At 36.4% G+C, this 24,972-nt stretch overlaps 1 long non-coding RNA gene across 6 annotated transcripts in view; it reads right to left on the bottom strand.

Annotated features, from left to right (window-relative positions):
- The window catches only part of LOC146404954 (uncharacterized), a 621,252-nt gene extending 598,544 nt beyond the window's left edge, over nt 1-22,708 (bottom strand). For all 6 annotated transcript variants that reach the window (XR_014839818.1, XR_014839817.1, XR_014839816.1 and 3 more), the window contains exons 1-2: nt 22,527-22,708; nt 7,978-8,167 (exon numbers count right to left, since the gene is read on the bottom strand). This is a non-coding gene — a long non-coding RNA (uncharacterized LOC146404954). The remainder of the gene's footprint in view (nt 1-7,977; nt 8,168-22,526) is intronic.
- Nucleotides 22,709-24,972: the final 2,264 nt, after the last annotated feature.

Below are 24,972 nucleotides of genomic sequence, written 5' to 3'. Positions count from 1 at the left end.
GGAAGTGAAGTCATTCTAAGCAGTGTGATTAAAGATTTATATTCATCACTTAAAGACACCGCACCAGTAGGCAGCCAGATCAGTAAATCTTGTCCAATTCTTAACAGCAGGTAGACAAGTCTTTGGAAGGAGAGAAAAATTGTACTGTCGGGTGAATCCAATAAATTGAAGTGTGAAAAGAATTAGGACTCTGTGGGTATGCTCAAAAGCTTATTTGAGTTCCTAGCCTAATATGTTCCTAATGTTATGAAAGTATACCTCCAGCTTGTAGAGATGCTATGTAAAACTTTAAGACACTAGGGCAGGGTTTCTTGTATTGTTTTTGGTTTTTGGCTTTTGTTTTGGGGAACTCCAAACTGTTTAGAAAATTCATATGAATTATTTCAGGCATGGCATGTTTTCTGGTTTATACCACTGACTACTTTTCACATCTAATTTTTTTTTTTTTTTTTTTTTTTTTTTTTTTTTTTTTTTTTACTGTTCTGCAAACCCTCCACCATAAGAACTAGAGAGGAGGGGGAAAATTTTTTTTTTAAAATGTCCTAGGATGCCATTTGAATGCTCTAATATGTAAGTAGACATTGCTTTTCAAAAATTAAAGCTAAAACTATTCACAGACTATGTGAAGATTTCTGAAAATTGAGTAATGTATCAGTAGTTTCTACACAAAACTATGCAAAGTAACTGACTTCAGTTATTCCTGTAAAATATGCTTAGAAATTTGTAGGACTCACATTGACTGGAACACATTCAAAAATCTCTTAAAAAGAGATTTGGACTTCCCGTCGTGGCTCGGTGGTTAGCAAATCCGACTAGGAACCATGAGGTTGTGGGTTTGTTCCCTGGCCTTGCTCAGTGGGTTAAGGATCCTGCATTGCCGTGAGCTGTAGTGTAGGTTGCAGACGCGGCTCAGATCCCACATTGCTGTGGCTCTGGCATAGGCTGGTGGCTACATCTCCGATTAGACCCCCTAGCCTGGGAACCTCCATATGCTGCCGGAGCGGCCCAAGAAATGGCAAAAAGACAAAAAAAAAAAAAAAAAAAGAGAGAGAGAGGTTGAAATTTATTCAGGATCTTATTAATTCTATCAATTTATGATTTTGGCATCTGTTTGTTCCAAGAACAAAATCCATCTAATACTGGTTAGCTACATCATAAAACTTTCTTTACACATACAATGGTATGCTACCTCTGATATAGGAAATTGTACTGATGAAAGTGGCATTCTCTTACGAGATAAACAAATGGCATCTAGTATTATCCCATCCTGACAGTTCAGCCCTCATCTATGTTATCCTGTAAAGCATTTAGCTTTTCTTCAACTCCCCTGAAACAATTTAATCTCTTAATTTATGCAAACCCATTCTCTTGTTTTGCTATTGTTATTGTCTGTTCTCCCCTTTACTTTTTAGACCACTAACTACCCAGTCTTTTCTGACCTTCAGTAGATTAAACTTAGATTAAACTCCATCCAGGATGCTGTTCTGTCCTCTGCCCTATATCCCCCGTAGCAGACAGTCATACTCATCTCTTTAAGGGCCATCTATGTGCACACGAGTCCTATAATTACACCTTCAGCATCCCTTTTGAATGATGCTCCTGGGTGGCCAACGTCTTACTTTCATTTCTCCTTGGTGTCTCAGTAGCATGCCAAGCTTAACAAGTTCATAATGATTTATTGATTTGCTGCTATCCTCAAATCTATTTCTCACCTTATGATGTTCATGCCATATGTATCTATTTCTCTCTCTGCTTAGTACTGCTATCTTAGTTAAAACCCCTGTTATCTTTTACTATCCTAATGAATTTTAAAAGCTTACTAATTTACTTTTTTCTCTCATCTTTTTAGATTCTACCTAAAATGTCAGAGAGATGTATACATTTTTTTAATGATTTACTTTTGATCTTAAAATAAAGTCCCTTAATACAGTGATTATGGGTTGAAATGTGCCCCCCCCCCAAAAAAAAGATATGTTAACTCCTAGTTCCCAGTACCTCAGAATATAACCATAACTGGATATAGGGTCGCTGCAGATGTAGTTAGTTGAGATTATACTAGACTCTAATCCTATACGAGTAGTTTCATTATGAAAAGTTGGCCGCATGATGATACAGAATCACAGAGTAAGAACATTAGGTTCAGACAGAGGCAGAGATTAGAGAGACACATCTACAAGCTAAAGAACACCAGGTATTGCCAGCCACCTCTGGAAACTAGGAGAGGGTCATGGAATGGATTCTCCCTCAACACCCTTGGAAGAAGCCAGTCCTACAAAAACCTTGATTTCATTCACCTAGCCTCCAAAACTGTGAAATAATAAATTTCTGTTATTCTAAGCTACCCGTTTGTGATATTTGCTACAACAGCCCTGGGAATCTAATGTGATGGCATAAGAGTCTTCATAATTTATTAAGTCCACCTTCCTTTTCAAACATTGTCTTATGAAATTTTCCCTTTCTCCCTTTACTTCAGCTACAGGGGCTTTATTTAAGGTCATTTCTCACCACAGAACATTCATCTAGGCTTCCCATTCCTAACCCACATACTCTGTTCTCACCCTTAGACTCATGCAAATGTCACCTTACACGTCACCTTACATTGTCACCCCTTCAGAAAGGCCTAGAATTCCCTGTTACCTGTCTGGATAAAGTGACTTATTTTGTAATTAAACATTTATTTTTATTTTATTTTTTTATCAATTGAATGTCTTTCTCCCTTCAGATATCTGTTTGATGGGTAAAGGAACTCAGTCTTATCACTCTGTAAACCAGCTCTTAGTACAGTATCTGGGAAAGAGGTCCTATTCAACTAAGGAGTAGATGGAAATAAATTAAGCCATTTAAAAATAGATTTGGGAAAGTTAGTGGGAAGCTGGCTACAGAATGCAATGTTAGTTGAATACTTTTAAATGAACAATCATTGTCATCACCTGTAACTGCTCTATATTTACAAATCAAGTTTTCTTAAAATGAGGATAGATGTAGAAAAATTAGTTCACCAAGTTCCCGTTGCTTTTGACCTTGGAATAAGAGCCATCTGAGTCCAGTGTCACTGACTGCATCTATGTCTTTTCCCCAGCTACAACTAGAGATGTGTACCTGATTACCTTAATCTATGCTCACCTGCAAAATGATATGATGTGACTGTTGTGTTTTTAAATCTAAGAATTCTAAGTTCATTTCAGAACTGAAATCCTTTGAAGCCAAAGTATTTAAGCACAAGCTTTGCCACTAATACTTCTGACCTTACAATAACCTTAAAGGCCTCAAGGTAAAAGTGCTCACAGGGGTAATATAGAGATGGTAAGAGCTGACATCCTTTTCTCCAGGACTGGTGTGAGCATCCAGCAGCAGTTTAAAGGGTAGGCTCATTTCAAGTATTTATTTTCTATGAATCAAACAGATTTGGTATCAAAGAAATATGAAGGTCTAATCAGTAAAAAATTAGATAAGTAGTAAAATATATTTTTTCTAGTCTAATACAGTTAGACACACTATTATTCCCCATGGTTTTCTGTTCTGCAAAAACTTCCCAGTTACTCTGCCTATAATTTTTAGTTAACTATTAAGAGATAGTTACTTCACAAAAGTTATCTTCTTTCAATTTAAAAGGAAGCTTTCAAGTCTATAAAACTGCATATAACCTGAGAAATATAGTATCTACCAATTCACCTATAGATGGTCCTTCTCAGAAAGTTCTGGAATCCCACATACTACCTGTAACTATTCACCCCATATTACCCACTCTGTCGTTACTTCTACACTTTGGGGAAACAAAAAATCTTTTAATATAGATTCTGTAACCCTGTGCAGTTCAAACTTGATGTGATCTATAAATCACTTTTTTAAGGAAAACTGATGATGCTATTAAATGATAAGCCATAGGTTATTTTATACAAATAGATCTCAAAAGCTTGTGTCTTAATGATTTTTTTCTGAGGATTAAATGAAATCATGTGTATAAAGTACTTAGCATAATCCTTCCTCCCAATAAACACCTAATACAGAGTAGATCATTTATTCTTCTCAAACTTGTAGCATGTACTCCTGAGATAAACAACTGTCTGTGAGATATACATAACATTCAAGGAAAAATATGTCATTTCTTTCTAGAGTACCAGTTTTTCCTTGTGGTAGGCAACAGAAAATATTAACAATGTATTAAAATTGACGCATCATGTATTACAGTAGAAAATTTACTCTTTGAAGCACAATGACATGGATTTTAGTGACAGCTGGGTAGTACACAGAGAAAAGAGCTTTTGAAGTCAAAGACCTCAATTCATAATGTAATAGGCATACAACTATGGCAAGTTTTTATCATATTATATATACATATTATATATACTATACATATTATATATAATATAGATAAATGTTTTTATTTCTACTGAATATGTATATTATATATTATATATATACACATATTTAATAGAGATACTAAGAGCTGTCTTTAAAGGCTGAAGTGACTTAATATATTTTAAAAACCCTAGAATTATATCCATTACATAGCAAGTGCTTAAAAATTGTGAATATTATTACTTTTTAACTTCCTCTTGGGATAAAATCCTAAATATTAATTTAAAAAATACAACTGTAAATTGTTCTAGTTGCTTATGCTTGGGAATACACGTCCTTCACCACTGAATAAAGACTTCTTATTTCTCCATTTGTTTTAATTAATATATCTGGGATTAGAAGGAAGGTTGCTGCTACAAGACTTTTTTTCCTTGGTGCGGAAAAACAAGAAGGTAGAGGTTTTAAGTACTGTCCAAAAACAAAGGTAAAACATGAATGTTATGCTTCCTCAAACTGATTTAATTTTCTTTTAATGTTCCTGAAACTTTGCCAAGATTTAAACTGAACTCCTGAATTTGATTTTATTTAAAAGATTTGATAGTTGCTATCACAGCTTCATTTTTTCCAAGTTTAGGGATGATTAATCAAATTAATGCTTTGGCACCATATGTACTGGAAGACATGAAGACCAATTCATTGGAAATACTTCAAAATTCTTAGAGTATTCACATCCTGAACACTACTGGGAAGAGTTGTCTGGCCATCCCATAAAGAGTATAAATCCAAGTTAAAAGACCCCCTTGGAATTCATTCATGCTTCCAATTTCAGGCAGATAGCTCTGTTGAAAAGAACACTAGCCCTGAGACAAAAGACTTAGGATGGATGGTCACATCTTTTGGACTTCTCATTCCCAGAAGTTAAATTACCCATGAAATAAGTAAAAAAAGGTCTCTACTTTCCTAAGGGCTTGTCATTGTTAAATGACACAATGTATTTCAATGTGTCCAAAATGCAGTAAACGTGAAAGCCATTCCATTGGGTACACAAGTATTTGTTGAAATCTACTATGGGGAGACCCTTGCAGGGGCAGGGGGTATGCACAATACAGACATAAATTATGGTTTCATCCAAGTTGTTACCTGGTAGCGTAGATAACAATTAATGAAAACTTAGGCTACGTGGGAGAAAGGATGTTGATGAATGTAGTAAACAGACAAGTTATGATACAGTAATGACATATGTACTATGTAAAACTTAATTTTACAAATTGATTTTAAATTTTTACAAGTTGCTTTTAATTATGTAAAAAAGCACACCAAATAAACATTGAAAAAATAAGGAACATAATAAAACCAAAACGCTAACACCTCATGTCTTTAGAAGAGTATGTAAAGTTTTTTTCTTTTTTTTTTTTTTTTTTGTATTTCTTTTTTAACAATGTAATCACAACCTTCTCCTCCTCGCTAACACCTCCTTATCTCCTAAGAGACACACAGGTAAATAAGCTAAGTACAGAGAAGGCATACAGACTCTCTGGCTTGAATGAACCAAGGCAGGTTTAATGACATTTATGCTGGCATTTAAAGTAACGGTGGGATTTGTAGATGAATAGATATTGGTGGTTTAAGCATACTTCTACTGGGATGAACAATGCAGCTATACATGACATCCCAAATCAGAGTTCTGTAAAAACTTGCCAAGGAAACATGCCCAAGAACTGAGATTCCAAACTTGGCAGGGAAGGAACTTGTTTCCTACATGCCGTTATTATTTTCTCTTTAATAACTTATTATTTCAAGACTTCAGAAATGGTCCCTTTACTCATCTCTGATGTTTCATTCTTATGTGTTTCATCTGATGTGGAGCATCAATACACAACTTGATGGGAGAGGCAGAATAAAAATTTTTTTAAAGAAGAATAGACACTGAACACATTTTCCAGAATACTGGAGGAATATGGTTCTCCTTAGAGAATAAATGTACCTACCAATATTTAAGTAATATGTATTCATTACAGAACTGGGAAACCACACAACCTTTAAAAATGACCTATTAGTCTATTAATTACACCTTTAAATACATTTTCACTTTTACTCCAACTCTATATGTTACATAATATCATTCACTTTATTTTATATACGAAAAAACTGTATCATGAGATGGTTAAACTAAGGCTCCTCTCAGGTGACAACTGGCTGGGTCAAGTAGAAAATAGGTAATACGTCCTCTAGAGCATCTGATCACACAGTAAGTGTTCAATAAGGGTTTGATAAATGAATACCAGACCTTTTTTTCATGGCATCATAAATGCAACTCCAAAGAGCAGAAAAGCAAGAATGTTTAATCAACCAGAGTTGGTTTCAATCACCGTTTCCTGAGTTTTGAAGATTTCAACTTTACCTAATATCAAGCTTCAACTTTTTCAAGCTAAAATGGTATGATGATACTAGATGGACAGCAGAGTTGTGGGGGGTCCATATAGCACCTGTAAATCCACAGCATCAATACCCACATACAAAACTCAGTAAATGTAGGTTTTCTTATTGACATGCCCACCACCTGAGATGTATTTTATTCTTTTCCTCATTGACTCACAATGTAGAACCTCCAAGGTACTACTCTATCAGATCAATCCAAGATAGCTCATATTTTATGAGAAAGTAAAGTATTAAGTCATTGTAATACAGAATCCATCTGGAATTATTTGAGTGCATGTCAGATTCTCTTGAAGGCAGATCAATAATTAATATATGAATAATTTTTTACAGTTTACACAGAATCAGTAAGAGCAGCAACTGATAATAGCTGATAAGGCACCAACCACAGAGGAAGTTTCAGACCTTGGATTACTTCACTCAACACAGTTCAATAAGTCCGGGCAAAGTCTAAGGGCATTATATCAACATTTGTGAAATTATTCGGCAGAAAAAAAATATGCTTTTTTCCCCCCAGAGTTAGGTAAAGTGAAAGTTGCTTTTTTCCCCCCAGAGTTAGGTAAAGTGAAAGTAAATAAACAATGATTATTTTCTTTTTTTGGCTATACCCATGACAAGTGGAGGTTCCTGGGCCAGGGATCCGACCTGCTCCACTGCAGTGACAGCACAGCAGATCCTTAACCCACTGCACCCCAGAACTACAAAACAATGATGACTATTACTACCAATTCTTTACCAAGTGGAATATTGCCAAACTGCTTGTTAGAACAGTAAGGAGCAAGGAAAATAGTAAGAATAAAATGAGTTTGGATATAGGTAGAATACAAACATAATTTGTATTATAGATAGAATGAATACCTATCAATCCATCAATCAAACATCTAAGAATCAATCATCTATCTATATTCATTTTCAATTCACAAAATCTCCACTAGGGTGAGATTTTCACTTTGCAGTATTATGCTGCAAATGAAAGCCTTTATTCCCAACCAGTTCCCAAAAAGTATCAATGTTGCTGCTCCTGGGAACACATTTTGAGAACTAGCAAATACCCCATGGAGGCTCAAAACCATCATTTGCACAAAGAATCTTTTGATCACTCCTGGCTTTCATAAAACCTTCTTCTTCTGATTTTTTTTGGCACATTACCAATTAAATTCATCATATTATGAGTGACAAAGAAAAGTATAAGAAAAAGAAGAAAGAGTATAAAATTGGGAATTAATATTTGTTTGGACTTACTCAATAAGTAGCTGTGTCCTCATGCACACGTTTCTTCCTTTCTCATTAAGGTTTTTTCTGAGGTTTTATCTTGCTCTTTTGTTTGAAGTATATTCCTCTGTTTCTTCATTTTGTTTGATTCTCTGTGTTGGTTTCTATGCATTAGATGCAACAGTCACCACTCCCAGTCTTGAAGGGGTAGAAGGGCCTCCTGTAAAAGATAAACCTCATTGTTCAACCCTGTCCTAACTTTTATTGTCTCTCAAACCTTTGTGATTATCTAAGCAACATATTTTAATTTGAATATCTCCCAGTAGTTGAGGGTGTACCAAAGCCTGTCAGGATATCAGCCAGCACGTAGGTTTAAGTAGACTGGAAGAATGTAAAAAGCTTCCTTCTAGGAATTACCAGTGCTCTGGAGCACAGCAGAGGGAGAGAGCAAAGATGGAGGGAGGAAGACAGAGGAAAAGTGGCAACATGGTACCTGCCTGAGGGAAAAAAAATTCCACTTTTCCAACTCTAGCAAGGCAGAAGGAAGCAGGAAGATGGCATTCACCAGCACTCATTACAGGAGTGGCTCTAGAAGGCCCCAAACCCTCAGGCTGGTACTTTAAGATTAGCAATTGATTGGGGTTAGCAGATGCAAACTATTGCATTTGGAATGGTGAAGCAATGAACTCTTTCTGCACAGCACAGGGAACTATATCCAATTACTTGTGATAGAACATGATGGCAGATATTATGAGAAAAAGACTGTATATAGGTATAACTTGGTCACTTTGCTGTACAGCAGTAATTGATAGAACACTGTAAATCAACTTTAATAATTTATTTAAAAAAAAAGATTAACAAATGAAGCTGGGCATTCTTGGCTGCCTCTGCACTTGGCCCTGGGTCAGACTCTAAGCCCTTTGTGAGCCATAGTTCTTTCTTTTCAGCCTTGTGGGTCTCGAAGACAGAGGCCCCACTGGTTTTCAAAGCTAGGTGTTTTGAGGAATTGTCTTTCAGGTATAGACAAAAAATGTTGGGGTACCTGATGTGGGGTATAAACATTTTTCTCCTAAGGGAGAAGCTCCAGGTTTTGAGCTACCTCTTGATTATAGTTTGGTGTGGTTGGTATAGGGTTTATGTCAAGAGTATGTCCCAGTCATTTCCACCTGTTTCAGTGTATTTTTTTCCTCTTTTCCTGAAGGGGAGGAGTTGCTCAGCAAGTTTGTGTTTTCTTCAGAGGAAACTGTTCCCTTAAAAGCTGTAGATTCAGTGCGGACAGGGGAGCAGGAGAGCTCAAGATCCTCGTATGCTGCCATCCTGAACTAGAACGAAGTTCCTTCCTTTCGCTATGACTCAATTCCTTCCCATGTGAGGGGGGTAGAAAGGAAAGGAAATTGATGGCCAGTCAGCATCTACCACATTCTAAAGTTCTCATGTGCATTAATTCTTTATGTAACTTAAACAACCATTTTAAATATACTACCAATTATTTCAACAAAGAGGGAAGCAGAAACTCAGAATTGGTGGAAATCACCCATGACCCTTAAGCCAGTAAGTAATCTGCTAGATTCAAACTAAGTTCTTAAATGAACTCTTCTCCAGCTAATTAAAACAGAGAGTAGAGTTGGGAGGTTGGAGAGGTCACTACCACTTCTGAATTCTGTGGTCTTAATTATTTCAGATATATTGTCTCATCTTTCAAAGTTGAGGCTAAGTTTCCTAAAGACTTCTGATATTAAAGTAAATGTTAGTAATTTATTTCCTGTATTAAGGCCTACTCTGTGCTAGGTATCATAGAAGAAACACCTAATTTAACTTATTTAATCCTCACCTCCACAGAGAGGACTCTGGTTGACCCTAATGAAAGCAGCTTCTCCCAGTTTCATTCTCTCCTTTATTACCATATTTTATTCTACAAGTTTTAGTTGTCATTGTCATAACATATGATGCTTAATACTAATCTATTTTGGGTCTCTCTGCTTTCAGTGTAACCTGAATGAAAACAAGGATCTTATCTGAATTATTTCTTTGTCTTCCCAGCTAGCATATAGTGCCTTAGTAATGGACAAGTAAATATTTGCTGAATAATTGAAAAGGATGTATTATTCTTCCTATACGACTACTTCAGCTAATGGAGTGGAGACATTTTCTTAATGACATCAATCAGGTTTATTTTTCCATGTAACCCCAAATGGCGAAGGGAGCAGCCTGCAGAAATTCTCAGAGCCAATACAGCAAAGCCTTATATCCAAAAGCACTGTAGTAAATGACCCTCTATATGCTCCTTACTCTCTGTCCATGAGCTCCAAAATCCTAACTACAGTTGACCCTTGAACCACATGGGTTTGAACTGTGTGGGTCCACTGACATGTGGATTGTTTTACTAGATACGTGCTATCATACTACACAACCCATTGCTGGCTGGACCCACAGACATGGAACTGCAATTACACAGGGCCAACGGCACTTCTGCTATGTAAACCATGTAAACATACATGTGAATTTTTTTCTACACAGGACTAAATATCTCATACTTTTAAGACATCTGGCTCAAAATACAGCTGCTGATACCCGATTCTCACTGAAGTTTTCAGTTAAATTTTGAATTTGATATCATCTTTTAACCATCAGTCTTCCACTAATAGGGGAATAAAGAAAAGGTTTTTGGCATCAGGAGACATGGCATTAAACTTATTCTCCTCACTAACTTGGATTGGAGTTTAAATAGGGTTTCGACACTGTTGAACCCCACCTCTACCATAAACCACCTCCATGTTCTCAGCTAATCCATTTAATTTATATATGGCTTGTTCACTTTATCTTTAAAACATCATTGAAAATACACACCTCATTATATGTTCTAAGAATTGGATGGGGAGATGCATATAGACTTTTGACACAATCTATGTTTGAGGTATGGAAGGCCTTCCTATAAAGTTTCTTGCTTTCTCCCTCCCTTCCTTCTTTCCTTCCTTCCTTCTTTCCTTTATTCCTTCCTTTCCTTCTTTCTTTCTTCAGAATAAGGCATCCTTACATTATCATTGCTGTTCTTTTATGCATCCCATTTACATTTTTAAAGAAATAATAATAATAAAATTATAATGATAAAATTAATATTTTTTTCAAGGTGAAAATGTTTTTTAAATTCAGATGTTAATCTCATGCTTTCCACTAAGAAAGATGCTGCCTGCATTCTATTCTTCATGGTTCTTTGAAGAGTGACTATCTTCTTGGTAAATACATTCCATGTCACAAGGTAGGTTGAGCTCATGAGCTGGGAAGACCTGATAGAGCTCCCCAAGGCTCTTGATTTTACCTGGATTTCTTTAATTATAACTGGAACAATACCAGTTACTGTCATCCCTCCCAGGTTGCAACTAACTTAATCTTGAGTATACCTCAGCCTATAGAGGGCTTTTGATCTAAGAATGTTGTTTGTCCAGTCCATCTAAATATTCACAGATTGGACAGATACTGACAATATTTATAAAGGAGATCATTCTCTTCTATTAATCTTAACTGCATTATGGCTTTGGATAAAGTGGGCAAGAGTGGGTGATAATCTATTTTGTACCTGAAAAAAAAAAAAAAAAAAAAAAAAGCCCTCATGAGGACAAAGTGCTGTAAGTTTCCAGAATAAATACCCTTGATAAAAAATTAGTTTTTATATTCCTGGCTCTTGTCTTTTAATACGAAAATTAACGTACTAGAGAAAATGAGCATCATGAATTAACTCACCCCATTTTACTCCCAAGAGGGAGGTAAGACTCCCATGGAGTGGAAAATATTTATCGGCCAGATATTATATGATAAGTACTACATAAATTTAGAGCAGAGTTTCTCAACATCAGCATTACTAGAATTTGGAATAAGGTAATTCTCTGTTATGAGTAGCTGTACTGTGTATTGTAGGCTACTTAGCATTATCCATGGTCTCTACCCACCAGACGCCAATTTCACCTCATCCTCTAGTTGTTACAACCAAACCATATCTACAGACATTGCCACATGTCCCCTGGGGGCAAACGTGCCCACAGTAGAGAGCTATTAACTTAAAGTATAAGTCAGGGATTAATCAGACAAATCTTGCCTTAAATATGTGTATTGATTTACACAGAAATACATGTAATTGGAAAAACATGCATAATTTTACATGCATATATGTGTATGAGAATAATTAGTGTGTAACTTTATATTTAAGCACTACCTACAATATTATCTTGGAAAAAAAGAACTCTTGCAAAAGAGAAGAAAATAATTTATATCTCAAGATTTTGCTATATGTTAGGCAGGCAACACACTAGATTCTGTCCCATGTGTTAGAACATTTATTTCATGAACATCCATGCTTTATTATATTTTCTCCATTTATAATGAAGAAAACCATGGCTTAACACTGTTAATCATGTGTCCACAGAAATTCATGGGGTCAGCTTAAATCCTAATTCAGATCTTCCAGATTTCAAACATTCACTTCTCATACAAAATCACCAAAAAAAGTGTCTAAGAAGCAATGTTAATGTAACAGGTTAAAATACAAATTATTTTAAAAACTATGAGAAAAAAAATTAAGTTTAAAAACCAAAATATGCGAAGACATGTTGGCTATGATCAAAATCAGATGAACTGACACCAACATGGATTTAAAATGCATATAGAATACATATGACTTGAATGGTTCATGCAAACATGAATATTCATTTTTGATTGGCAGGGCTATGAGATACTGTTATGAGGTATGACTATAGACATTGCTTTCAATAGTGGCTAATATAAGATACCTAAGGTTAAGCTTTACATGGCAAGCTAAGGTATACTTTAAAGTCAGAGATCTCTCTGACTTTGAAAGAAAAAAAAAAATGCTGAATTTTAATAGCTCTTTTGCTCTGAGAATGTAAAGTGCTTTACTGACCTCTGAGAATATAAAGCACTTTGGACTAGGAGAAGAATGAAGAGAGAATGGGCGAATGGCTGCCGGCCTCTGAGAGTGTGTGAATGGGTCTTGTGTACTGACTCACAAGTGCATGGGAGTCAGAGACAGCAGGCTGAGGACTTCGAAGGAAGAGATGCTCGGGAAATTCATCAGCCAGAGCCACAACCATGCCAGGGGTTGACCTACAAGGACTTAGATTTCCCTAAGTGTACAATCATTTTCTGACTGTTAAAATGCCACATTTTTTTTCTTTCCTAACAAAATATTTAGGAGTTCCCATCATGGCTCAGTGATTAATGAATCCCACTAGGAACCATGAGGTTGAGGGTTCGATCCCTGCCCTTGCTCAGTGGGTTAACGATCCGGCATTGCCATAAGCTGAAGTGTAGGTCACAGGCGCGGCTCAGATCTGGTGTTGCTGTGGCTCTGGCGTAGGCCGGCGGCTACAGCTCCGATTCGACCCCTAGCCTGGGAACCTCCATATGCCACGGGTGCGGCCCTAGAAAAGGCAAAAAGACAAAAAAAAAAAAATTACCTTTGCACTACCAGCTTGTTTCAAAGAAAGATTCAGAACTATTGCCATCACTATAAAGTAATCTAGTTCAACATTTGTTATAGACAAGCAAATGCATACCAAGAAGGATGAATATCCTCAAATTCATCAGACAAGTTTGTAAGAAGACATCATCTTTAAATCATTGTGAAAAGTATTATCATAGAAAATACTTCCTTTGTGTATTACTTGTATGTTTGGTTCTGCTCTTTTGCCTCTGTTCTATTTACTTCATTCCAAACATTTATCATCCACTCCATGTCCTATTCTTCATAAAATTCTAGGGAAATAAAGGTAAATATAGCTTTAAAGTCCACTTTCTCCAGTGGTAAGGGGGTAAGAGAGATCACTGCGTGAGTGCATAGCTCCAGGAAGCCTGGAGGGCTGGTAACAAGGAAGGCTTCCGGGAGGAGGTAGCACTTTATCTAAGAGTGTAACTATAAGAAGAGTTAACAACCAGACTACAGAGAACAGATATTCCAGACAGAAGGATTACTACTGAAGGACAGGATGCCAGGGTGGACTCAGTAATAAAAGGTTTAATATCAGAAAACAAACTCTATGTCATAGTCAGTTTTTCAAAGAACTGACCAAGCAGGAAGATATTTTTAGGATAAGTATTACACAACATATTCTGTGCCAAGTCCATTTTGTAAATTATTTTTAATTCTCCATAATAACTGGCCATATAGAGATTGCTGTCTCCATTTTAACGATGAGAAAACTGAAGCCCAGAGAAGCAACTTGCTCAAGATTCTGAAGGACTGAAGCTTGACCAATACTCAAATCTATCTAGAGCAGGGTGATTTCTAAGCGGCTTCGTGTATGCCACACTGAGCAGAGCTGTCTCTTCCCATCTGCTCCCATGTGGTCATTTATCCACGGTAACTTGGAGCTGTAAATTTTGATCATTTGATTTCAGTTTGTAAAAACTCCTGGGAAAACAGGTAGCTCCAAAAGAAAGAATAGCAGCATGAATAAAATTAGTTTAAAATAAGAGAGAAAAGGTTTTGGATTCTGCCTCGAAGATGGCTGGGTGTCTTTAATATTGGAAGATAATCTGGGGCCAGCAAACAGTGGACAATTCATAGAGTATGTCTGTCATAATCGCATCCTACTCTCTGACTCTAATGGCTCCATGTATCGAAAACCTGACCACAAGAAGATCTGACGACTTCTTGTGTTTTTCCATGGCTTAGGGGATAAACTGCAGAAGCATTTGCATGGCTCGGTAAGCCATTCACAACCTAGCTCCCACCTGTCACTGAACTTCATCGCTTCTCTGGCCTTTTACACTTTATAGTTAGACGTATAGATTATCGACACCTTCTCCAATATGTCATACCTTCTCATATCTCTGCTCCTCAAGAAAGTCTTCTCTGATTGGGGGATCCTCTTTTATGTTCTCTGGCTTGTAAAATCTCCACCCATTATTCCAGCTCCAAGCTAAATTCTCTCCCTACTGTGACACCTTCTCTGCTTAACCCCTTAGCAACAATCAAATTTCTTTGATGTTTTCTAGTTTTCAGACACTTCCATTAACACAAGTATTTCATAGTGTTGACACCACATGCTTGTTTGTTTTTTTCCTCACTAGACTATGTAAATCTATTTTGCTTCGTTTCTTTACATCTTTGAATATTAGCATCAACACAGTGAGTGGCTCATGGCATATGCTTATGATGATTAATTTTGTGTGTCAAGTTGGTAGCCCACATTACCTAGATACTTAAACTTTATTACAGATGTCTCTGCCAAGGCTTTTTAGTGAAGGCTAGCATTTAAATCAATAGGCTTTAAATAAAGCATATTATCATCCATAATATAGGTGGGCTTCATCTAATCAGTTAAAGGCTTTAATATAAAAAATAAAAAAGTCTGACTCCCTAAAAAGAATGAATTGTCACAGACAGTCTTAATACTTAAATTGCAACATCAACCCTTCCTTGTGCCTCCAGTCTGTTGGCCTGCCTGGCAGATTTTATACTTGTCATGCTCCATGATTGCTTGAGCCAATTTCTTACAATCAGTCATCAATCAATCAATCTTCCTCCCCTGCCCTTCCCTCCCTTTCACTCTTTTCTCTCTCTCTCCCTACATCCTATTGATTCTCCTTCTCTGAAGAAGCTGGACCAATACAATGTTGAATGGATTTGTTTAAAAAATTAACTAATAGTCTTCCTCTTCCTTCACTGGCTTTCTTCTGTCCATAAATAAAGAATAAGATGTGCAATTAAATAAGCTTTAGATTTACACTAATAGAAACTGTGATGCTGATTATGGAGGGACGTTTTTCATTAGTAATTACTTCTACAAGAGAAACACAACTCCCAAATGCCCCCAAATCTACCCTCACTAGGAAGCCTTATATTTTCATATATTTATTTATTTTATGAAATATCATATGAACACTGACTTAATATCAGAAGACCTGGGGATCTCACATAAGCTCTGCCATTAAGGAGCTGGAAAACCTTGAGCAAAATCCCTCAACCTCTTTGAGCCTCAGTTTTCTTACCTATGATTTGTGTGCTGTAAGGTGACTTGATGTTATCTACTTCTATTCTAAGTGGAAGGAAAACATGATTTAGACACAGAGATATAAAATTTGAGTTCAGGAGTTCCCGTCGTGGTGCAGTGGTTAACGAATCCAACTAGGAACCATGACGTTGCGGGTTCGATCCCTGCCCTTGCTCAGTGGGTTAACGATCCGGTGTTGCCGTGAGCTGTGGTGTAGGTCGCAGACGCGGCTCAGATCACGCGTTGCTGTGGCTCTGGCTTAGGCTAGTGGCTACAGCTCCAATTCGACCCCTAGCCTGGGAACCTCCATATGCCACAGGAGCGGCCCAAGAAATGGCAAAAAGAAAAAAAAAATAAAAAATAAAAAAAATTTGAGTTCAGGCTTGTTTAATTACTAGTCATGTATCTCTAAAAATTATTCTCCATCTCTCTATTAGCTTCCTCATCTATAAATGGAGATAATTGCATTTGCCTCACTGAATTATTATTCAAATAGAGTATGGTGCTGCAGATGACACAGCTCAGGCTCAGAATGAAATAATCAGGTATATACTCGAATTGTTCTTGAGTCCAGAGGAAGTGTTTCATGTTGCTACCCAGGGTGTCATGACAACTTTGTGCAGGGAGATGTGTTGTTTCTCAAGTTTGCACTATGCAAGAAATGAGCCTTCCTACCAAAGGTATTTTAAAATAGTTCTCACACACAAAATCTCAAGAGTGAAGGGTCCCTACTCACAGAGTGCACACACCATGAGTGTGCAGATACATACATAAGATGTCCAGGTAGGTAGGAGATTCAGAGGGGCCACTCTTCACAGCCTGGTCTACACACTGAAGGCTGATTTGGACATTGACAAATGTACCCTAGAAAACACTGATAGAACTTTGTACTTTAGGAATATTCTTTGGAAAGTCACATAAGCCAAGTCTAAACCTCCTCTGATAGTGATAGAGCTTGAATAAGATGAACATCCGGGCATGCAAAGGAAATCTTGAGACTGGACTAAAACACCTTATGAGACACTTGAAGAGGATAGCTAATTCTCAGAAAGGATCATAAAATTTCATTGTTACCTACTATGAATTTTTACAGTTTATTTTATATTCATGTGTGCATTTAATTGTATTTTTTCCAAGATAAAGTTGCAGTCATTATAAACACATTTTCCATCATTAAAAAATACCAAGCATAAGGGGCATGTAGAATATTAAGGCCACCTTGATGTATCAAATGGCACCACATGGTTATACAAGCCAGAATTCTGATAATCTGTGTCCAAACTGCTTCCCAATACAAGACTGATTTATCCAGGTATTATATTATTATTATTATTATTATTATTATTATTATTATTATTATTATTATTATTAAATTTTTGAGGGTAGAGATATTATATACCCCATAAGGAAATTATGAAGTATAGATATTTTTGAAGTAATAATCATAGGATAAAGTTAAATAGGTAAGGAAGACTTTATTCAAGGCTACTGTAATAGGAGAGAGATGACAGAACTCAACCTGAGGCTTAAATCCACTGAAACAAAGGATGGGGGAGTTTTAAGAGCTGGACTAGGGAAATCATAGGACATCTTTGTTTGCTGATATTACTCCAAAGAAAAGTGGACTTTCTTTCTTTTTTTCTTTTTTTTTTCTTTTTGGGCTGCACCTGCTGCAGCTTATGGAAGTTCCCAGAATAGGGGTCGAATCAGAGCTGGAGCCGCCAGCCTATGTCACAGCAACACCAGAACTGAGCTGCATCTGTGACTTACACCACAGCTCACAGCAATGCCAGATATTCTTTAACCTGCTGAGCAGGGCCAGGATGAAACCTGCATCCTCTTGGATACTAGTTGGGTTCATTACCACTGAGCCTCAGTGGGAACACCAAAAGTGAACTTTCTATTGTCTTCCTGATAGGAGATTGTTTTAGAACTTGAGGCAAGGTGCCCACTGAAGTTCAGTTTCTAAATTCCCACAGAAGCTGGGAGATTGAGATGCCATCTTTCTAGATGACCCCATTTCAAATAAGTTGCCCCCAGGTTCTGGAGGAGACAGTCTTAGGTGGTAAATTTGGTAAGAGGCTTTTTGAAAGATTTACATCTCAAAGGGGTAGAAACAGAAGTTCCAGTTACAAGTTTTCTAATGTAAATGCCCAAAGGAAACAGAGATTAGGGCCTAGAATCTAGTCCAAAGTTTAGTCAAAATGAGGGGAAGGATAAGACCATCTTGGACTATATCTAAATTATAGAACATCCACATGAATTTTAGCTTTCATTATTAATATGATGATTTTTATCTGTGTTCTATGCTTTACTATTTGGAATTTGGTTTTATATACTTTCTCAAAGGGAGTTGTTAACTGTTTAAAAATATTTATTTTTTGGAGTTGCTATTGTGGCTCAGCAGTAAAGAACCTATTATACATGAGGACGCGGGTTTGGTCCCTGGCTTCGCTCAGTGGGTTAAGGATCTGGCATTGCTGTGAGCTGCAGTGTGTGAGCTGTGGTATAGATCACAGATGCTGCTGGGATCTGGTATTACTGTGGCTTTGATATAGGCCAGCAGCTATAGCTCTGTATTGACCGCTAGCCTAGGAATTTCCATATCCTGTGGGTGCAGCCCTAAACAAAGACAAATATATATATATAAATATATATATATATATACACACACATATATATATATATATATATCTTGTGCTTAAAAAAAGAAATGCCTCTTCTCTCAAGAGATCAATGATTGATTCATTAGACTACTTGTCTTTCTCACTTAAAAAAGTAATTCTTTTTTCACTGCACTTTACACTTGAAAGCAATTCAACATTAAAGTTTGAAACCTTCCCTCACATCTGTCTTATTTGCTCTAATTAAAACAAGATTATCTGACATTCACAAGTCATTTACAAAATGTATAACTGCATTCTGAGAACATATCTAATTATATAGACAACACGGGGAATTTCAATAAGATATTGAAATTTACCCTAATATTTTCTTTACACGATTGTCTTCAAAGCTTCATTAATGAATGGTTATTAACATATTCTATGTAAATTAGAATCTTAATATCTTTCATTTTAACTTTTTAACTCAACAACAGAATTTCCTAAAAAGCACATACAGAATTAAAATGGAAACACTGGGAGAGAGAATCAAAGCTATGAGAAAGTGCTCTGTGCCAAACACTTTTTACAGATGTACATGATTTTATTTTATCCAGGTGGCCATACAGTTGACTGAGTGTATTATCCTTATTTCACAGATGAGAAACTTGAGGCTCAGTGATGTTAAACAACCTAACCAAGCACAATAATCTAGTAAATAAAGAAAGCAAACATCAAATCCCTGACCCTAGTCCATGATCTAAAACTCCCAAAAATTTATTATTATCAGTAAGAGAGAGGTACAGAAGAGGATTTGGTGAGTCATTTGGGAAAATAATTTAATATTTGCATATACGTTTCTACTTAGCATATGGTAAATATAATTCAAATACAAGCAGTAACACATAAAATTCCAAATGAAAAATTCAAAGTCACAAATTTGTCCTTTGATGGACAAGTAATCTCATCAAGGAAAATAAAATAATCTTGTTTTGTTAAGGTTGTGAGATATTTACTTTTCTATAAAGGAAAGCTCTTAGAAAATATAAAGATCCTTCCTTATACTGTGAAGTTGTTGGTCATTCCATTTTGGAAGAAGGGGTACAATTTTTAAAAACAAACATAAATGTCACCCTGAAGTAATCCAAGTAATACAGTACTGGATTAAACAGCTGGCAATTTGGGATGCAGGTACAGAAAGTTCAGAGCTTCAAGAAATGGAAAAGAAGGAAGATATTTAACAGTAAGAACCTATAATTTCCCTCTGTAAGCCTCAAGCTCATTTAATATTGGTGGGAGATGAGGAGACAGAATATGGAGAACCTGCCTCTCCTTAGAATGCACTGGAGCAAAACCCGACAAATGACAACAATCTGAATGATCTTGGAAGCAGATTACTCCCCAGAACCTCCTATCAAAAAACAGCTCCGCCAACACCCTGCTTTTAACCTGGTGATCCCTATACTCAAATAAACCGGCAGAGCTGTGAAATAATAAGGTTGTCTTGTTTAAACCACTAAATTCATGGAGATTTGTTATGAAAGCTAAAGAGAACTAATATACCGCCTTCTGATGAGTTCAGTTTTGCACTAGTTCACCAACTAGTCAACTAGTTCAAGATAACCTTTTTTTTTTTTTCTCTTTAATGTTTCCTGAACTTGCTTATATTTTCTATGCCAGGAGGTTTCCAGTTTCTTATCTCTTCCTAGGTAAATTTCAACTTCATCAGAGATGAGACCCAGTCTGGTTTACTATGGTTGCTACATGGTATAGGTCACAGAAAACGTTTCTCCTATCTGGCTCCATCACTCTTTGGGGTTCCGGAGACTGAAAATCAATGGTTCCCAGTTTCTGTGTATATAAACATTGGCGTAATTGTGAATATCCACTCTTGAAAATGAAGATATGATGTATGCCAAGTACCTGCATTAGTGTAATGGGTGTAGTGCCTGGTACATCTGGTTTCCTGTGACTGCACTGTGGGACATGCACCTGGAAATCCTGGCTCCTTAAAGCAGGGCAACCTCACTGTGAATACAGATAGTTAAACACTTTAAACCAGCAACCACAATCATTCCTCATGTCATCTAATTTTAAAAAATGATTGTTTAAAAACAGGCTGCACTTTCCTCTACTTCCACATTCTGACACTAACAAATCGTTTCCCACATAATTGAAAAGTGATTCTTCACTGAATTACCCATTAACTGTGCTATTTTCTTTAGACCGCTCACAAAATAAATAAAGCTGGAGTTTGAGAAAGAGTGATAATAAATTCTGTCACTCTCTTAGGCTTTAGGTGATGGATTCCCTGATAGATGTTACTATGGATTCAAGGCACTAAATGCTGTCTTGTGCATTTTACCTGACCTTGTGTTCATACAGATTGAAAGTAAGCACTATTAAGGTGTCTATGCCCCCAAATAAAAGGTGAGATATGAAAGAGAAGATAACTGGGTGGAATATAAGAAATGAATGACTCTATGAAATACATATATATTTCAGTCAAAATTTTATAGAAAAGGAAATCTGACAGAATATCTGTTTTTTGTTATGTAATAGATGCTTGGAATATACAAAAAGAGACAGATTGCCCCGAGCAGACTTGGAGCAATAATTGTGTGCATGCATAATTAGAAAACTAAAGAGAAAATTTTAACTAAAGCATGGAATTTCAAAGACAAATAACTTTCTGCACTACCAAAACTATCTTCAATAATTTTCAAAACTCAATAAACTCCACAAAGGGATTTAATAAAGTCAGTGTTACTACCCTTCCCCCAATATATGCATGCCCAACTAAAAAGTAACTTGATTTCTTTAATACTGGTTTTAACTCTTGGCTTTCTATCTTTTGCATCTGTTTACATTCAACCTCATAGGGTTTTATTGCGTTTTTTCCTCTACTAATTACAGAATTATAAATTGATATCTAGTATTTTAGTGGTTACTTGAGAAATTCTGAAACATGTACATATTTACACAATACTTAAAAATAAAATTTAAATAATACCTAAATTAATGAGTATTATAAATCTCCTGCTTTGCAATTCAAGAATCTTCAAAATCCTTCATTTAAATTACCCATTTCTTAAGTGAGATCTGAGATCTGACTTTCTTTGTTCCTCACAAATTAAATATTATGAAACATTTAATGAAATATATTAATATTAATGAAAATAAACAAGAATTAAAAACCATACAAGCCAAATATAGTTGTTGGCCAGATTCTGCCCTCAGCCTATGGATTTACAGTCTCTGATCTATGAGTTTCTTTAACAAGGCTTTTAAGGTAATAAAATATCAATTGTGAAGAATTGAAACTGAATGCAAATAAACTACACATTTTTAACTCAACAGTTAATTGAAACAAATCTTATAGAGATGGCATCCACTAGCAAAGCTATAATTAAAGTATAATTCTAATGGAATGAGCTGTTATTCAAAAAGAACTGTGTAATGCACATTTGATTAAGAAAAATATTTGCATTTTGGCTAATGCAGTTTCCCTGCTCTAATATTTAATAAGGTATTGGAACTTAGGTTTCAAATAAAGCTTTATTTGAAAAATCCTTCATTTACAAATTTTACTGCCATTTGGCAGCAAAAATTCATATAGTCATTTTTATATGTCATGAATGTTTAAGTCCTTGAAAACAAAATCATAATAAAGTACAATTAAAATTAGACTAAATTTTTTTTTTAATTTAGAAGTTGGAACTTTCTCACTTCTTCACGTTATTGGCAAGGACTTGCATCCTGAAGTAACATTTCATTAACTGCCACTGACGATGAAGCAGGTAAGTTGCCCTGCCGGCTCTGAGCCAATGATGTCCAAAAAATTACCTAAACTTATTAACCCTCATTTGTTATCTAAGATGGGGATAAGGACCCTCCTCTATCATTGGCAAAGCTCATCAATAATTCCTGGGAAATACAATTAAATCCGAGTAATAAAATAAAGTCTAACCTTTCTTCCCTTTGTGCCCAGTCCAGTTTCACTTGCTTATAGGAAGGACACGCGTGCCGAGGCCGCGGACTAGCGCGTCAGACCAGCGTTGCTATGGAGAACCAGCTACGGCAGACGCTCCTGCCTGCAGAACTGGGCACCGAACAGCGATTGAAGATGGCGGCAGCAGCCGGCCGTGTGCAGGGAGGCTGCGCCCCACACTGCGCTCCGGAGCGCCAGCCTCGCGAGAACTCAGCCCGCTCCCCTCCCCCCTGACGAGAACCCGCCAGAGCAGCCCCGCCCACCGCCTGTCTGGACGTGAGGGTTCTAGAGCGCAAACTGCGCCTCTCTGTCCTTTCATGAAACGATAAAGCCTTCCTTTGCTTCTGAAACAAACGCAGTCTTCTATTGGCTCCAAAGGCTCCAGGCAGAAGCACTCTGGCTGGGAATGAACTTGGGAAGGTTAGTAATATTTTCTGTCTGCTACCAGTAGTGTACCAAAGAGTAATGCTTGTCACATGAAAATCACTAGTAAGCATTAGCTCATGTGATTATTTGCAATATTCCATGTAATTAAATTTTCTTGAATAAATTGCCTTCTCATTTCTACTAACATAAATCGGATAATAATGAGACTATATTTGCGGAGTTTCCATTGCGGCACAGTGGTTAACGAATCCGACTAGGAACCATGAGGTTGCGGGTTCGATCCCTGGCCTTGCTCAGGGGGTTAAGGATCCAGCGTTGGCCGTGAGCTGTGGTGCAGGTCGCAGACTCGGCTCGGATCCCGCGTTGCAGTGGCTCTGGTGTAGGCCGGTGGCTACAGCTCCAATTGCTGTAGCCCGGGAACCTCCATATGCCAAGGGAGCAGCTCTGGAAAAGGCAAAAAAAAAAAAAAAAAAAAAAAAAAATTATATTTGCGATAATAAATGAATAAGAAAATACCAAAGAAAAACTATGGACTTTTAAAATACGAATAACATTTTTAACTTATATTGCCTTTGTTTTCAAAATTTCAAGAGAAATGATTATAGCTTTCTACATCACTTGAAGAAACTGTTACCTGAAACACTTTCAACTTTTTTTTTTGACTGATATGAAATTGCATAAAAACCTCTGTGATAACTGTGGTAAGTACGTTTAAAAACACAACTTATTAGGTCTTTTGTTTTTTACTTTATGTTATGAAAATATTAAACATATAGGACAAATAGACTGGTATTACAAACACCCATGTGCTTGTCACTTTTTCAGTTGTGCCTTGGTATCTGTGGGGGTTGGCTCCAGGACCCTTAAGGATACCAAAATCCCCAGATGCTTAAATTCCTTAGAGTAGAAAATGGCACATTATTTGTATGTAACCTACACACATCCTCCCATGTACTTTAAACCATCTCTAGATGACTTGCAACACCTAATGCAAAGCAAAAGCTATGTAAGTAGTTGTAAATACAGTGCAAATGCTGTATAAATAATACACTTGCCTTCCTGAGTGTGGCGAATTAAAGTTTTGCATTTTGGAACTTTCAGAATTTTTTTTTTCTTACTGATTTTGATCTGCGGTTGGTTGAAACTGTGGATGTGGAACCCTCAGATAGGGAAGCCAACTGTATTTACTAATCATTAACATTTTTTTTGCTTTATCTATTTTTAGTTTGCTAAAATGTTTTAAAATAGAAACATCATATGATTTTATACTTAATACTATTTTAAATCATTGTTAAAAAGCAAATATTCCTTTTGGATTTACATTAATGTGTATGCTCAAGCCAATCACAAGGTGAACAGCTAGTCCATGATCAATCCCATGAAAACTTCACAGTACAGTTGACAATGTAATAGTTACCTATAAATTTATCAGGATTATTGCAACGTCTGTAGGCTGTGTAATTATTAAATGTAGTGCCATTAGACACAACTTTTTCCATCAATATTTTCTGTCATCTTTACTTATTAAAAGCAAAACAGCACTGGGAACTGTGGTCATTTACGATGGAGCATGATAATGTGAGAAAAAAGAATGTGTGTACATGTATGTGTAACTGGGTCACCATGCTGTACCCTGTAAACATGACAGAAACTGTCATCTAAATTGACAGAACACTGTTAGCCAGCTATAATGGAAAAAAATAAAAATCATTATACAAAAAAATTATGAGACAATATTGTAATAATCCACCTCACCAGAAACCTATTCTTCCTTAGCTGTTTTTCTTTCACTTTATATTGATGATTTTAAGAGTACCTATTGTAATTTATGTTTACAGTGTTCACAATTTTAATTTACTTATATTCAAGGAAACACTATACTTAAAGTTATAAAAATAAGCACGAAGCACAAAGCTCTCTCTGCCCTGACCACTTCCATTCAGTTTAGCTCTGCTCCTGAATATAGACAGAAATGTTCCTCTGTTACTAGTTTATTGTTGTATCTGTCAGGGAAGAATGAAAACTGAAATAAGTGTAG

The sequence above is a fragment of the Sus scrofa genome, chromosome 3, assembly GCF_054392235.1.
Source record: "Sus scrofa isolate SSC_HxYL_T2T_F1_AM1 chromosome 3, Sscrofa_HxYL_maternal_Yorkshire_Landrace_v2.0, whole genome shotgun sequence".
NCBI lineage: Eukaryota > Metazoa > Chordata > Mammalia > Artiodactyla > Suidae > Sus > Sus scrofa.
The sequence above is the reverse complement of the archived record's forward strand: the minus strand, read 5'-3'. Positions and strand labels throughout refer to the sequence as shown.